Raw genomic sequence first — 15,000 nt, forward strand, 5'->3', positions numbered from 1 at the left:
AATGATTGGAAAAAAATAATTTCAGTTCATCCAGGACAGCTCGAACACGGTGGCCGAACGGATATACTCATTCATGAACGGATTATTTATATTTGTATTTATATATATATTCATATATATATATATAAGAAATACTTGAAAAGGGGTTAGGTTGGGTTGCTATCAGCATATTTCAGTCATCAACAGTTATATCATCTAGCGTATACGGCGTCGGATGGGTGCTACAAAATTGTGAGTTCAAATATTTAATTTCTTTATTTTTCATTTTGTTTTATACAATTCTTTTAATTTTGACAGTACCGGGTAAGATGTTTTAATTGCTGAAACGGGGTTTATTGAATGTTAAATGCGCCGAAAAATAGACCCTTTTGTACACCGTTGAGGAGATTTGATACCCAGTGGCGTGCAAGTGTGTTTCTGTACAGTATCTCCAGCCATGTCCATGTGGTGACATCAATTACGGTATTTTGAGAGGTGAAGTCGGACTGAAGGCCCAGGTGAGAAACACACGGCCCGCCACTAGAGATGTCCGATAACATCGGGCTGCCGATATTATCGGCCGATAAATGCTTTAAAAATGTAATATCGGAAATTATCGGTATCTGTTTCAAAAATAACAATTTATGACTTTTTAAAACACCGCTGTACGGAGTGGTACACGGACGTAGGGAGAAGTACAGAGCGCCAATAAACCTTAAAGGCACTGCCTTTGCGTGCCGGCCCAATCACATAATACCTACAGCTTTTCACACACACAAGTGAATGCAACCCCTACTTGGTCAACAGCCATACAGGTCACACTGAGGGTGGCCGTATAAACAACTTTAACACTGTTACAAATATGCGCCACACTGTGAACCTACACCAAACAAGAATGACAAAAACATTTCGGGAGAACATCCGCACCGTAACACAACAGAAAAAATACCCAGAACGCCTTGCAGCACTAACTCTTTCCCCCCCCACCTCAACCTCCTCATGCTCTCTCAGGGATGTCCCAAATTCCAAGCTGCTGTTTTGAGGCATGTTAAAAAAAAAAAAGCACTTTGTGACTTCAATAATAAATATGGCAGTGCCATGATGGCATTTTTTTTCCATAACTGGAGTTGATTTATTTTGGAAAACCTTGTTACATTGTTTAATGCATCCAGCGAGGCATCACAACAAAATAAGTCATAATAATGTGTTAATTCCACGACTGTATATATCGGTATCGGTTGATATCGGAATCGGTAATTAAGAGTTGGACAATATCGGGATATCGGCAAATAAAGCCATTATCGGACTGTTCAAAACCCTCCATCAACGTTTTATATACACACTGCAAGTCTATACAGTATGTAAAATAGTAACAGACACGTTCATAACAATATGTAACATGTACAATATTTACCGTATTTTGGTCATTTTAATCAGTAGCCGGGCTTCCTTCTTTGGCGCGTTTATTTCCGTTTCCATAGCAGCGAACATCCGACTTCCGGTATATACCGCGTGTTCATGGCAGACTTGGTAACAGACAACTAAGACGACTATTTTTGAACAAATAGGGGTTCAAAACCTTATATTTTTTAATCTAAATATATACGACAGGAGGACGAAGTGCTGCTTATGGATTCGAGCACGAAGAAGAGGCTGAGAGTCGGAGCAGACGGAAGCCCGGAGAGTGAGGTCGGTGCGACTTGGTCACGCTGCAAGTCTGGAACTTTTCAACCATGCTATGCTGAATTATTGGAGTTTCCAGATCAACGGACCACTGTCCATCAAGTGAGTCACTATATTATTGTTCATAATTAATATAGTCAGTACAGATTGGTGTTCTATCGCAGTGTGTTGTGCATTACAAACCCAAACGCGTTTCGTGCTGACGTAGACGCTAGCTTATCACTTGCCGTAATTAGCTTTTACGGCTAATATCGTAATATACTATTTTAGAAACATTGTTTTTCTGTGTTCGCTCTTACAACGCGCTACAGCTTGGTTATTATGCAGGTTACAGAACGTAAATTGAGTATTTGTGACGGTTTTTGAATGCATTTTTAAAGTGATTTAGGGATATAAATGATTAGCTGCATTGCTAGCCACCGAGAACGAGTCTATTTGTATGTTAGAAAGCGAAAAACAAAAACAAAAAACTTTCGTCGTCTTGTCCTTAATAATGATTGTGAGCAATGGGCAAAAAAAAAAAAAAAAAAAAAAAAAAAAAGGTGCAGTTCCCATTTAGTATTAGGGGGAAGTCTCACTGAATATTTAATTAGGTACACCTACCCAGTCTACAATCAGATGGAAGAGATGCATAAGGAAATCCATCGATCCATCTTCTTCTGCTTATCCGAGGTCGGGTCGCGGGGGCAGCAGCCTAAGCAGGGAAGCCTAGCCTCTCCCCAACCACTTGGTCCAGCTCCTCCCGGGGGATCCCGAGGCGTTCCCAGGCCAGCCGGAAGACATAGTCTTCCCAGTGTGTCCTGGGTCTTCCCCGTGGCCTCCTACCGGTCGGACGTGCCCGAAACACCTCCCTAGGGAAGCGTTCGGGTGGCATCCTGACCAGATGCCCGAACCACCTTATCTGGCTCCTCTCGATGTGGCGGTATCAATTTAACAGTTTTGCTGCTCTTATGGCAAAACATATTGGAAACCGCTCCATATGCACACTGCAAACTAAAACCATAGTAATAAACATGTTGTTCGTGAGGTTTTTGTGATTGCTCTTGTACAGTAATGTATCTCATTAGATTGTGTCTAGAGAGTGTATAAATACATGCAGTATATACAGTATTTACAGTACATAATACATGGTCAGCACATAGATGTAATAATTCTGTTGAAGAAGGAAATGTTTACTTTTTGTTTATTTTCTATACTAATAAGGATGACAAACAATATTTTTTGTTTTTATTTGTATTTATTTTCAATTTAATTGACCTTGTTTTGCTTTTTGTTTATTTTCTATACTAATCATGATGAACAATTAGTTTAGTTTTTTTTATTTGGATAAATCTAATCTAATTTGCATTATTTTTGTTTTATTTAGTCATTTGCATATTGTTCATACACTTTGCTAACAATATCACAAAATAATGATAATAAAAACACTGTTATACAATACAAATATTCATGTGAAAACAACAGTACATGAAGTCAACTACCGTTATTAACCTTAACATTAATATTTTTACTTAATTTTAAAAAAAAAGTCTCATTATACAGCGATTAACACAATTCCACACTTGTAGCAGCAGTTAAAATCACAAAACATTAACAAGTCAGCAGTCCTTTCACTGTCTTTCTGTGCTCTGCTGAGTAATTTGACTTTATTTTAATAAAAAAAACAAACGGCGGTCAGTTATTTTACCTTATTTTTTTTATCAATTATCTTTGTACAGGGGGTATATTTCTTTTCACATATGTAATGCAGTTAAAAGCATTAAAAATCAAGATCATCAAGTCTTTCAGCAATCGTTTTTACTTTTATTTGGTCTTTATCTAAAGTGGTTGACTTCTTTTTACACTTTGATGTTTAAATAATGATACATTCAGCAATCCTGCGATGAGGTGGCGACTTGTCCAGGGTGTACCCCGCCTTCCGCCCGATTGTAGCTGAGATAGGCTCCAGCGACCCCGAAGTGAATAAGCGGTAGAAAATGGATGGATGGATGGACATTCAGCAATCCTCCAACTAGTAATTTTGCTGTATTTTAATTAGGGATAGGTATCGTTCACATTTAAACCGATATGGTACTAATTCCCAGTACCTCTGAACCGATACTCAACGGTACCAATTTACGGTACTTTTGTGTGTTTTAATAAATATTACTTGTTGGATAATAGAATGTTATTTTTTTCATGTAACATTTAAAAATGAGCTGATTTTGATAACTGTGCTGTCCAGTTGTTATATCTTGTTTTATTGTTATATTCGAAGAGGTGGCGACTTGTCCAGGGTGTACCCCACCTTCCGCCCGACTGCAGCTGGGATAGGCTCCAGCACCCCCGCGAACCCGAACGGGACAAGCGGTAGAAAATGGATGGAGTCTCATTTGCCATGTAGTTGCACTTCCAAGACATGAGATGGCAGTACTGTATATGCTATCTATTGTATGTTGTCTAACTCGAAAGGAACTTTTTCCATAAAGTTGAATGTGTTATGTTGTACCCTACAAAGTGTTTACACTGTAAGTATTGTACTTATTACACACCAGCTGTTTGATTTTAACATTCATCTTAGTTGTTAGTTTTCATGACCAAATTCGGAAGTTATGAAATTGCCATGTAAAATCGCTAATGCTATTAGTAGCCTGTCTATGGGAAATGCGAACTAAATTAGCATGTAGCTAGCGCTTGTTGAAAGAGTGGAGCCTTACTTTATGTCTGAGAGTTTTCTACCAAGCATACGTTGAAAATTGCAACATTACTTAGAGGGAGTTTGTCGGTGTCAGCCCTGAGTCATGCTTGACTGATTGTGTGTTTAGTCTGCAACCGGACATGACGTCACTTACAACAGAGGTCTTCTCTATAGGTTGCAAGTATTCAGTCACGTGACTTTTGAACGGAAGTAAACAAAGTGGTGGGCCACCAAACCAACATGGCTACTGTACAGCAAAGAGTGAGAACTATTTAAGTACACAAGGGGCCTAGATCTTACCACTAAAAGCAGATTCGAACAAAACCCAAACTTGCAATGGAATCTATCACTATACTTAAAAAAAAAAGAAAAGAAAAAAGATTTGTCTCGTGATCCCAAGGATTATCCATCGGTCGCGTTCCCAGACATGTCGAACTATCTGATGCTCCAGCACACGTCATTCTACACGACAAAAGATGAAAACCTAGAGAGGCATGGATGTCTACAACTTTTTTTTGTGTGGGTCGGTCAAGGAAATAGGTATCAAGACTCTCCGTGATAAATATGCTTAGTTTTTGCTCGGGTAAGGTTGCATTTCCTGATTTAACTTCGTGTCTACAGCCATGTTTGTTGTTGTTGTCTTTATCAAAATATAACTATAGCAGCGGCAACGTTGCGGCAGCTTTGACCCCGCCCCTACTGTTGCAAGTCTTGTGGTTTCTGTGTCGTAACCCGCGTATGTGTGCTTAGTGTCAACCTTTTTTCCCAGCTTCTAAGTGACGACCCATCAGCGTTCCTGTTCTGTCACAATGTACACCATACCTGGGCAAATTAAGGCCCGGGGGCCACATGCGGCCAGTTAAGCTTTTCAATCTGGCCCGCCGGACATTCCCAAATATTTTTTTTTAGATCTTTAAGGTGGAAAGTGTAGCTGCCATTATGATGTGCAGTGATGTTTTCAAATTACCATAAGTCTTGAACTATACAACGTATTTCAATGGTTGGAATCTGCGCTTTTGCATGATATTTTAGTGACTAGTGTTGTCCTGATACCAATATTATTTTGATACTTTTCGGTACTTTTCGATACTTTTCCAAATAAAGGGGACCAGAAAAAATTGCATTATTGGCTTTATTTTAACAAAAAATCTTAGGGGTGTGGCTGGTGGTGTGGGTGAGGAGCGTTTCCACAGAGTGTTTCCAGAGCGGCCAGCCTGAAATGTGGGTGTCAGGGACAGACGTGGAAGGAGATTTTTACAAGGAACTTCTAAAGCTTAGTGATATATCAGATTGTAGATGTTTTTTTTTGTTTTTTTACCCTTCACGTTCATATTTCGCGGTGTTTGTTGCATTTTTGTTGCTTTTGGCTTGGTTGTAAAATATGTCGATTGAGAGGGGGTGTGACGTTCGTATGTTCTCAATATTCAGGGTTTTATCGTTCATAGAAAACATTTAAATTCCATTCCGTTTTTAAGGCGGTCTGTCATAACATTTTTAGCATTCAATCAAACTTTATTGTGAGGTTTTGTATTAGTTTTCCTAAAAATAGATGTACCAGCCCCCAGACACATTTTTTTCTCTACATTTGGCCCCTGAGTCAAAATAATTGCCCAGGCCTGTTTTACACTGTTTGATTTTTACGCGAATCGATACTTAGACTTAGACTTAGACTTCCTTTTTATTGTCATTCAAATTTGAACTTTACAGCACAGATAAGAACGAAATTTTGTTGCATAAGCTCATGGTAGTGCAGGATAAAAAAGCAATAGGGTGCATATATAAATAAATAAATATATATAAATAATATATAAATATATATATAAAATAAATAAATATATATAAATAAATAAATAGATTACTGAACAGATAAATATATTGCACTTTTTCACATGCGTCCACGTTTATGGATGTATGTTATATTGTCTTTTTTATTCCAGCGAGAATAGACAGATTTCGGTTGCTGCCTATAAAAGTACCAAATTCGGTACGCATCTCTAATTTTAGGTTATTTTTCTAAAGTGTTATCTTACAGCAGTGCACTTCTTTTTAGTTAGGATGGTTGCCTGCACAGTTTGCATACCGGCTACGGTTTCACCCTGGAGCTGATCACTTGCATTATAATGGAGCTCAAAGGAAACATTTTAAAATGACAACAATTGTCTCAACTTTGCCGAATAAAAAAGGCATGTGCAGTGATTTCTCTTGTGGTTGAGCAGCATCCTGGTCTATACATTAGATAGTACAGTCATGGGTACTGTATGCACCAGTGATCCCAGTGGAGCGAAGTAGGCCTGGAATCAGACCGTGACTGTACAGTACGTCACATTCCAATCAGTAGGGAAAGTGGATATGTTCACTGTTTCTTCACAACTTCCCGCGTGTACCTGCTCGTCCCGCTCTCTCGCACCATCTCGCCACTCCCACCACGACTCCAGTGCGTTCGCGGGCCAGCTTTAGTTAAGCCAGTGTGGCTTCCAGCTCGTTTTCTGCCGCTCGGTATACCCGTCCAAACCTCAAGTGACTTGGATGGGACGCGGCCATCCTTCTGATTCCACACAGATGTTTCAAAAGCTTCGCCAAGGAGTACGCCGCACCGAAGCTTCCCATTTATGAGCCTTTCACCCCCCCCGACAGGTTATTCCCTTCAATTCCCTCCCTGCTTTTCTTGTGGTTTCATCCACACCCTTGTGTTGTCTCCTTGATCCTCCCGCCATGTTCATTCTCTCACAAGCCATAAATGGTGCTCCACATACTCAATACCACAAGACCCCCCCTCCACCACCCTTTCTGGTTTCATTGAGTTTATATATGACATTGTACCACAGCCTGTCTGACCACCCGTCACCATGACGACTGGCTGCAAACATTTATCAAGTCAAACCGGGTCCAGATTCTTGCAACCGCGCGTTCGGCTCCGGGCGCTGCTGCAGAGTGTGTTGGGTTGTAATTGAATATCTCTGTGTGTGTGTGTGTGTGTAGTATTGAGCTTGACACCAGTGTGTTTGGACCCATGTAAGCGCGCACAGTGGAACCCCCAAAGTTGTACGATTCAGTGTTAGACCTAAACTTTCTTGAAGAAAAAAAGGTATATAGGTTTGCAAAGAGGAAACATGAGATGACCTTAGGTGACATGGGAACATTGTGTACATGTGACCGTCCTTTTGTGTGCACTGCAAACTACCGTATTTTTCGGAGTATAAGTCGCACCGGAGTATAAGTCGCACCTGCCGAAAATGCATAATAAAGAAGGAAAAAAACATATATAAATCGCACTGGAGCCCGGCCAAACTATGAAAAAAACTGTGACTTATAGTCCAAAATATACGGTAGATGTTTTTATAATTCAAATCAATTTTTTGGGATATCCCCTTGAGGTGTAGCATTTCGTTTTCAAGGAGGTCCCTATCACGCTATTGCCTCTCATAATAATAATAATACATTTTATTTGTAAAAAGCACTTTACATTGAGTAAACAACCTCAAAGTGCTACAGTGTATTAAAAATAAATAAATAAATAAATAAAATACAAATAAAAAGATAATGAATAAAAATAAGAACTAGAACAGCCAAATAGCTAGAACTAGTATGCATATATCTAAAAAAAACAGAGGCTTTTTTAAAAAGAAGGGTTTTTAAGCCTTTTTTAAAAGCATCCACCGTCTGTGGTGCCCACAAGTGGTCAGGGAGAGCGTTCCACAGGCTCTCAACCCCCCTTACTCGACACCCCATTTGGAATTTGATGCCTGCAACATGTTTCAAAAAAGCTGGCACAAGTGGCAAAAAAGACTGAGAAAGTTGAGGAATGCTCATCAAACACTTATTTGGAAAATCCCACAGGTGAACAGGCTAATTGGGAACAGGTGGGTGCCATGATTGGGTTTGAAAGGATGGGGCGAGGGTCACCAGTTTGTGAACAAATGCGTGAGCAAATTGTCGAACAGTTTAAGAACAACATTTCTCAAACAGCTATTGCAAGGAATTTAGGGATTTCACCATCTGCGGTCCGTAATATCAAAAGGTTCAGAGAATTTGGAGAAATCACTGCACGTAACATTGAATGCCCGTGACCTTGGATCCCTCAGACGGTACTGCATCAAAAACCGACATCGGTGTGTAAAGGATATCACCACATGGGCTCAGGAACACTTCAGAAAACCACTGTCAGTAACTACAGTTGGTCGCTACATCTGTAAGTGCAAGTTAAAACGGTACTATGCAAAGCGAAAGCCGTTTATCAACAACACCCAGAAACGCCGCCGGCTTCGCTGGGCCCGAGCTCATCTAAGACGGACTGATGCCCCTGTGCCAACTTTTTTGCAATGTGTTGCTGCCATTAAATTCTAAGTTAATGATTATTTGCAAAAAAATATATGTTTCTCAGTTTGAACATTAAATATCTTGTCTTTGCAGTTTATTCAATTGAATATAAGTTGAAAAGGATTTGCAAATCATTGTATTCTGTTTTTATTTACCATTTACACAACGTGCCAACTTCACTGGTTTAGGGGTTTGTATAATCAACGTTGTATCAATGTCTTGTGTCTTGCTGGGACTCTCCCCTCTTTCACTCTTGAAGCCTTTCTGACTCAGGCGAACATTTGATTCCTTTTATTAAAATACACAAACGTTTCCCGTCCGGTCGCACATTTCCTCTCCATGATCTCCATCATTTTATTCTCATCTGTCACCCTCTCGTGGGGACCGGGGGTGGAATTAGAAGGAAGGAGAGGAGAGTGGGTGCATGGGAATGAAAGTCCGATGGATTAAAACAACCGGAATTCATGAATGAAACACACACACACACACACACACACACACACACACACACACACACACACACACACACACACACACACACACACACACACGTAGGACATCTCTGTAAGGGAAAACAGAGTGTGCCTGCTCAGAGCATCATGGGGCCTCTGCTAAAAGCATTAACATGACACGCATACTTGCTCACCTACATGCTCCTGTATGACACACACACACACACACACACACACACACACACACACACACACACACACACACACACACACACACACACACACACACACACACACACACACACACACTCTTGTATTTGTTACCTTCTTAAGACCTCTGAAAAATGCCTACCTCTTTAGGACCACCCTTTCTAGATATATAAAGATTTGTATTTACAACATTAATAATATATACATACTATGCAAGTATAAAAAAGCTTGTTGTGAAAAATTAGTTGGAATTTCCCAAGAAAACGGTCCCAATTTCACAAGAAAAACGTAGAATTTTGGCGGTATTATAATAAAAGTCGTAGTTTTACTCAAAGCAAGTCCAAATTTTACAGGAAAAACTGAACATTTGTGAAATATTATGATAAAAGTTGGAATTTTACTCGGCAACAGTCGCAATTTTACAAGAAAAGCTTAACATTTTGGCAATTTTATGAAAAGAGCCGTAATTTTACTCGCCAAAAGTCACAATTTTATAACAAAACTTTAAAATTTTGGCAATATTATAGTAAAAATCGAAATTTTTCTTGGCAAAATTATGACAAAAGTCATCATTTTACTCAAAAACAAAAACAACAAAAACATTGGCAATATTGGGATAAAAGTCAGAATTTTATATGACAAATGTCATTTTACATAAACTAATATTTTTTACATAAAAAGTATTATAATAATTTTACAAGAAAATATTGCAATATTACAGAAACAGAAAGAATATCAGAAATTGTTGCCAATTTTATAAGAACAATGTCGACACATTGTGAGAAAAAGACTGCTTTTAGTTATTTTTTTTGTGTTTGACTTTTTTGTTGGTAATTGGTTTTTAGTGTTTACGTTATTACAGTATGTCTCTATATACATTTTTTTTTTAATTGTTTTAATTAATTTTGGCCAATGGGGGTGCATTTCAATTGCTTACACACACTTGTTATTTCATATGTTGACCAGAGGGGGAGCACTTTTAAAACCGACACACAGTCAATTTTAAAAAATCCCTCCTTTTTGGGACCACCCTCATTTTGACATATTTCACCACCAGGCGTGCAAATGAGACATTCTCTATTAGATGCAATGATTTTCCGTATTGGGACCATGATTTATGTCCTAACTTGTTCACCGCTCCTCATATGGAAGGTACTTTTTCTTGTTGATGTCTCAAGAAGGGTAGCAATACAAGAACACACACACACACACACATGCAAAAAGACTTAAACTATAAGCCAAGCTATGCAAACATTATCCTCAAACAGGGTTAATTTGACAGGTTAAGTGTAGGAACAGAGGACTAGCTTTTATTTTTTGGTCGTACATTCTGACAACGTTCATGCTCTCCAGATCAAATCTTACGTCTCAATCTGCCACATGAAGTGTGTGTGTGTGTGTGTGTGTGTGGGCAGGTAGCATGCCTTGCACAGCATAATTTTGCCAGCTATTGATGCACTGCCTGCCGCCTAATCGGCTAGATCATTTTTTTTGGAGACAACAATGGTCTGTTTCTGTGCTTTGCTGCGTGGGTGCAAGAGTGGGTCATAAGGTGTGTGTGTGTGTGTGTGTGTGTGTGTGTGTGTGTGTGTGTGTGTGTGTGTGTGTGTGTGTGTGTGTGTGTGTGTGTGTGTGTGTGTGTGCTTGCTTGCTTTCTTGCAGTGGATATGAGCCTCATGGTGTTGACATAAGAAATTCAGCAACATGCACAAGTTGTATACTTCTGATTATTGTACTACCGTCTTGCCAGTGGACAGTAGAAATGAAATGGCCTCACTTAGAGTAGTCAGTGTGCAGCTTGTAGTGTTGTCCCGATACCAATATTTTGGTACCGGTACTAAAATTATTTCGATACTTTTCGGTACTTTTCTAAATAAAGGGCACCACAAAAAATTGCATTATTGACTTTATTTTAACAAAAAATCTTAGGGCACATTAAACATATGTTTCTTATTGCAAGTTTGTCCTTAAATAAAATAGTGAACATACAAGACAGCTTGTCTTTTATCAGTAAGTGAACAAACAAAGGCTCCTAATTTAGCTGCTGACATATGCAGTAACATATTGTGTCATTTATCATTTTATTATTTTGTCAACATTATTAAGGACAAGTGGTAGAAAATAAATGACTAAACTACTTGTACATTTACTGTTAATATCTGCTTACTTTCTCTTTTAACATGTTCTATCTACACTTCTGTTAAAATGTAATAACCACTTATGCTTCTGTTGTTTGATACTTCACATTAGTTTTGGATGATACCACAAATTTGGGTATCAATCCGATACAAAGTCGTTACAGGATCATACATTGGTCATATTCAAAGTCCTCATGTGTCCAGGGACATATTTCCTGACTTTATAAACATAATATGAATTAAAAAAAACAAAAGAAGATGTTGTAATGCCAAAAAATATCAATGTAATCATAGTAGTATCGACTAGATACGCTACTGTACTTGGTATCATTACAGTGGATGTCAGGTGTAGATCCACCAATGGCGTTTGTTTACATTTTGACGCCAGTGAGCTACGGTGTGTAGTGAAGCATGTTTAGCTATTCCTCGTCCTGCAGAGATGATACTTGTAAGAAACGTACTTTATTTGTCGCCATGGAGACCAGGATTAGTGATTTAGAAGTAGCTACAACACTGCCGGCTGGGGCTGGACTTTAGCCGCTAGCTAGCTAGCCATGTCTTAAAGCACCTCTTCCTGAGGGCGTTTCAGTGTTATAACTTCACCTTTATTGTTAGTTTTTAAGCCAAAATGCGTCCGTTCTCAATTTTCTGTCTACACACTGTGTCTGTTTTTAAGTACTCTGTGATTGTGTGCTGCCGAACATGCTCGTCTGCTCGTAAACAAGCAATGACAAGACTTGACGACGACGAGGGAGCGGGGGCGGTCCGGTATTTTTCAGAGGCGGTATAGCACCGAATATGATTCATTAGTACCGCGGTACTATACTATTACCGGTATACTGTGTGAATGATTTGGAGCATTCACACAAATAGTGATTCATGCTTCTTAAATAAAGTAGAATTTAACTGTTGTCAGTCATGTAAATAAAACAGAAAATACTTAGTTTTTGTCAAAATCGCTTGGATAGTGGTAAAAAAAAAAAAAAGCTACACTAGAAAGAAATGCATACTGAAATATAAGCTAATTCCTTTTTTTTTTTAAGTTGAAATGAGGTACAAACATTGCAAAAATTAGCAGCTTTCAGAAGAAAAACGGTTGGAGATCACTGATCTATGGTCTTTAAAATATGTACACTGACTTAGGGCTGGGAGATAAAATGACATCAACGTACAGTACAGGGCAAAAGTTTGGACACACCTTCTCATTCAATGGGTTTTCTTTTTTTTCATGACTATTTAAATAAATAATAAATGATAAATGGGTTGTACTTGTATAGCGCTTTTCTACCTTCAAGGTACTCAAAGCGCTTTGACACTACTTCCACATTTACCCATTCACACACACATTCACACACTGATGGAGGGAGCTGCCATGCAAGGCGCTAACCAGCACCCATCAGGAGCAAGGGTGAAGTGTCTTGCTCAGGACACAACGGACATGACAAGGTTGGTACTAGGTGGGGATTGAACCAGGGACCCTCGGGTCGCGCACGGCCATTCTTCCACTGCGCCACGCCGTCCCTACATTTTACAATTTACATTGTAGATTGTCACTGAAGGCATCAAAACTATGAATGAACACATGTGGAGTTATGTACTTAACAAAAATAGGTGAAATAACTGAAAACTTGTTTTATATTGAAGTTTCTTCAAAATAGCCACCCTTTGCTCTGATTAATGCTTTGCACACTCTTGGCATTCTCTCGATGAGCTTCAAGAGGTAGTCACCTGAAATGGTTTTCACTTCACGGGTGTACTTGAAGCTCATCGAGAGAATACCAAGAGTGTGCAAAGCACGTATTGGATAGGTGGAAAAAAAATATGTTTGAGAAAAGGTACCATCATTTTTTTTCTTTGCCGGAATAAAGCGGGATTTACGAAGCAAGCTTGGTCGACACTCGCACTCGCTCTCTGGCAGGAAGTGATCACTGATCAGTGGGAGTGACACGCTAACAGCCAATCAGGTAACAGTATCAACTATCAAGTTTGGTTGCGCCTTCTTGTCTCGCAGTTGATTCTTTGCATGGAGTGAGGAGAGACAGTAATAATGAAGGAATTGCGAAAAAAACAGGACCATTTTTTATAGATTATTTTTTAAAAAAAGGGACCGTAGTCAGACCAATGTGGTCTGTTTTTGTATCATCTAACCACAGAACTTTCCTCCAGAAGGTCTTATCTTTGTCCATGTGATGTCAGATGAAACAAAAAGTGAGCTGTTTGGCCACAATACCCAGCAATATGTTTGGAGGAGAAAAGGTGAGGCCTTTAATCCCAGGAACACCATACCTACCGTCAAGCATGGTGGTGGTAGTATTATGCTCTGGGCCTGTTTTGCTGCCAATGGAACTGGTGCTTTACAGAGAGTACCGTATTTTTCGGACTATGTGTCGCTCCGGAGTATAAGTTGCACCGGCAGAAAATGCATAATAAAGAATGAAAAAAAAAACATATAAGTCGCACCAGAGTATAAGTCGCATTTTTGGGGGAAATGTGTTTGATAAAACCCAACACCAAGAATATACATTTGAAAGGCAATTTAAAATAAATAAAGAATAGTGAACAACAGGCTGAATAAGTGTACGTTATATGAGGCATAAATAACCAACTGAGAAGGTGCCTGGTATGTTAACGTAACATATTATGGTAAGAGTCATTCAAATAACTATAACATATAGAACATGCTATACGTTTACCAAACAATCTGTCACTCCTAATCGCTAAATCCCATGAAATCTTATACGTCTAGTCTCTAATGTGTTAATAATTTCACACATAAGTCGCTCCTGAGTATAAGTCGCACCCCCGGCCAAACTATGAAAAAAAACTGCGACTTATAGTCCGAAAAATACGGTAAATGGGACAATGAAAAAGGAGGATTCCCTCCAAATTCTTCAGGACAACCTAAAATCATCAGCCCGGAGGTTGGGTTTTGGGCGCAGTTGGGTGTTCCAACAGGGCAATGACCCCAAACACACGTCAAAAGTGGTAAAGGAATGGCTAAATCAGGCTACAATGAAGGTTTTAGAATGGCCTTCCCAAAGTCCTGACTTAAACCTGTGGACAATGCTGAAGAAACAAGTCCATGTCCGAAAAACAACACACTTAGCTAAATTTCACCAATTTTGTCAAGAAGAGTGGTCAACAATTCAAGCAGAAGCTTGTGGGTGGCTACCAAAAGCGCCTTATTGCGGTGAAACTCGCCAAGGGACATGTAAGCAAATATTAACATTGCTGTATGTATACTTTTGACCCAGCAGATTTGCTCACATTTTTGCTCCAATCACTCCATCACAAAAAAATAAGAGTTGTAGAAATGATTGGAAACTGTTCTTTACTAGTGTATGTAAACTTTTGATCGCGACTGTATGTATATGTACTGTATATATATGTGTACATGTGTATATACATGCATATCTATCCATCCATCCATCCATCCATCCACGAATGTAAAACACTTATATTGTGATACAATTTTCAGCCCTACACTGACTACTCTAAATGATATCCAAGTCTATTCACATATTTGAGAAGAGCTGAATTCCAG

General features: G+C 39.1%; 1 protein-coding gene and 1 long non-coding RNA gene across 4 annotated transcripts in view; one reads left to right on the forward strand and one right to left on the reverse strand.

Annotated features, from left to right (window-relative positions):
- Positions 1 to 15,000, reverse strand: part of itga10 (integrin, alpha 10) — a 104,222-nt gene that overhangs the window by 88,431 nt on the left and 791 nt on the right. The window contains exon 1 of one of the 3 annotated variants that reach the window (XM_061982915.1): positions 2,266 to 2,550. The exons of 1 other annotated variant lie outside the window; for it this stretch is intronic. The gene's annotated coding sequence lies outside the window, so the exon portion shown is untranslated. Of the gene's footprint in view, positions 1 to 1,393; positions 1,520 to 2,265; positions 2,551 to 15,000 lie in introns of those variants that run through there. One more of the 3 variants, XM_061982914.1, reaches the window with a different exon arrangement.
- The window catches only part of LOC140679676 (uncharacterized), a 108,419-nt gene continuing 95,031 nt past the window's right edge, over positions 1,613 to 15,000 (forward strand). The window contains exon 1 of the long non-coding RNA XR_012051045.1: positions 1,613 to 1,764. This is a non-coding gene — a long non-coding RNA (uncharacterized lncRNA). The remainder of the gene's footprint in view (positions 1,765 to 15,000) is intronic.

This window comes from Nerophis lumbriciformis, linkage group LG21, assembly GCF_033978685.3.
Source record: "Nerophis lumbriciformis linkage group LG21, RoL_Nlum_v2.1, whole genome shotgun sequence".
Lineage (NCBI taxonomy): Eukaryota > Metazoa > Chordata > Actinopteri > Syngnathiformes > Syngnathidae > Nerophis > Nerophis lumbriciformis.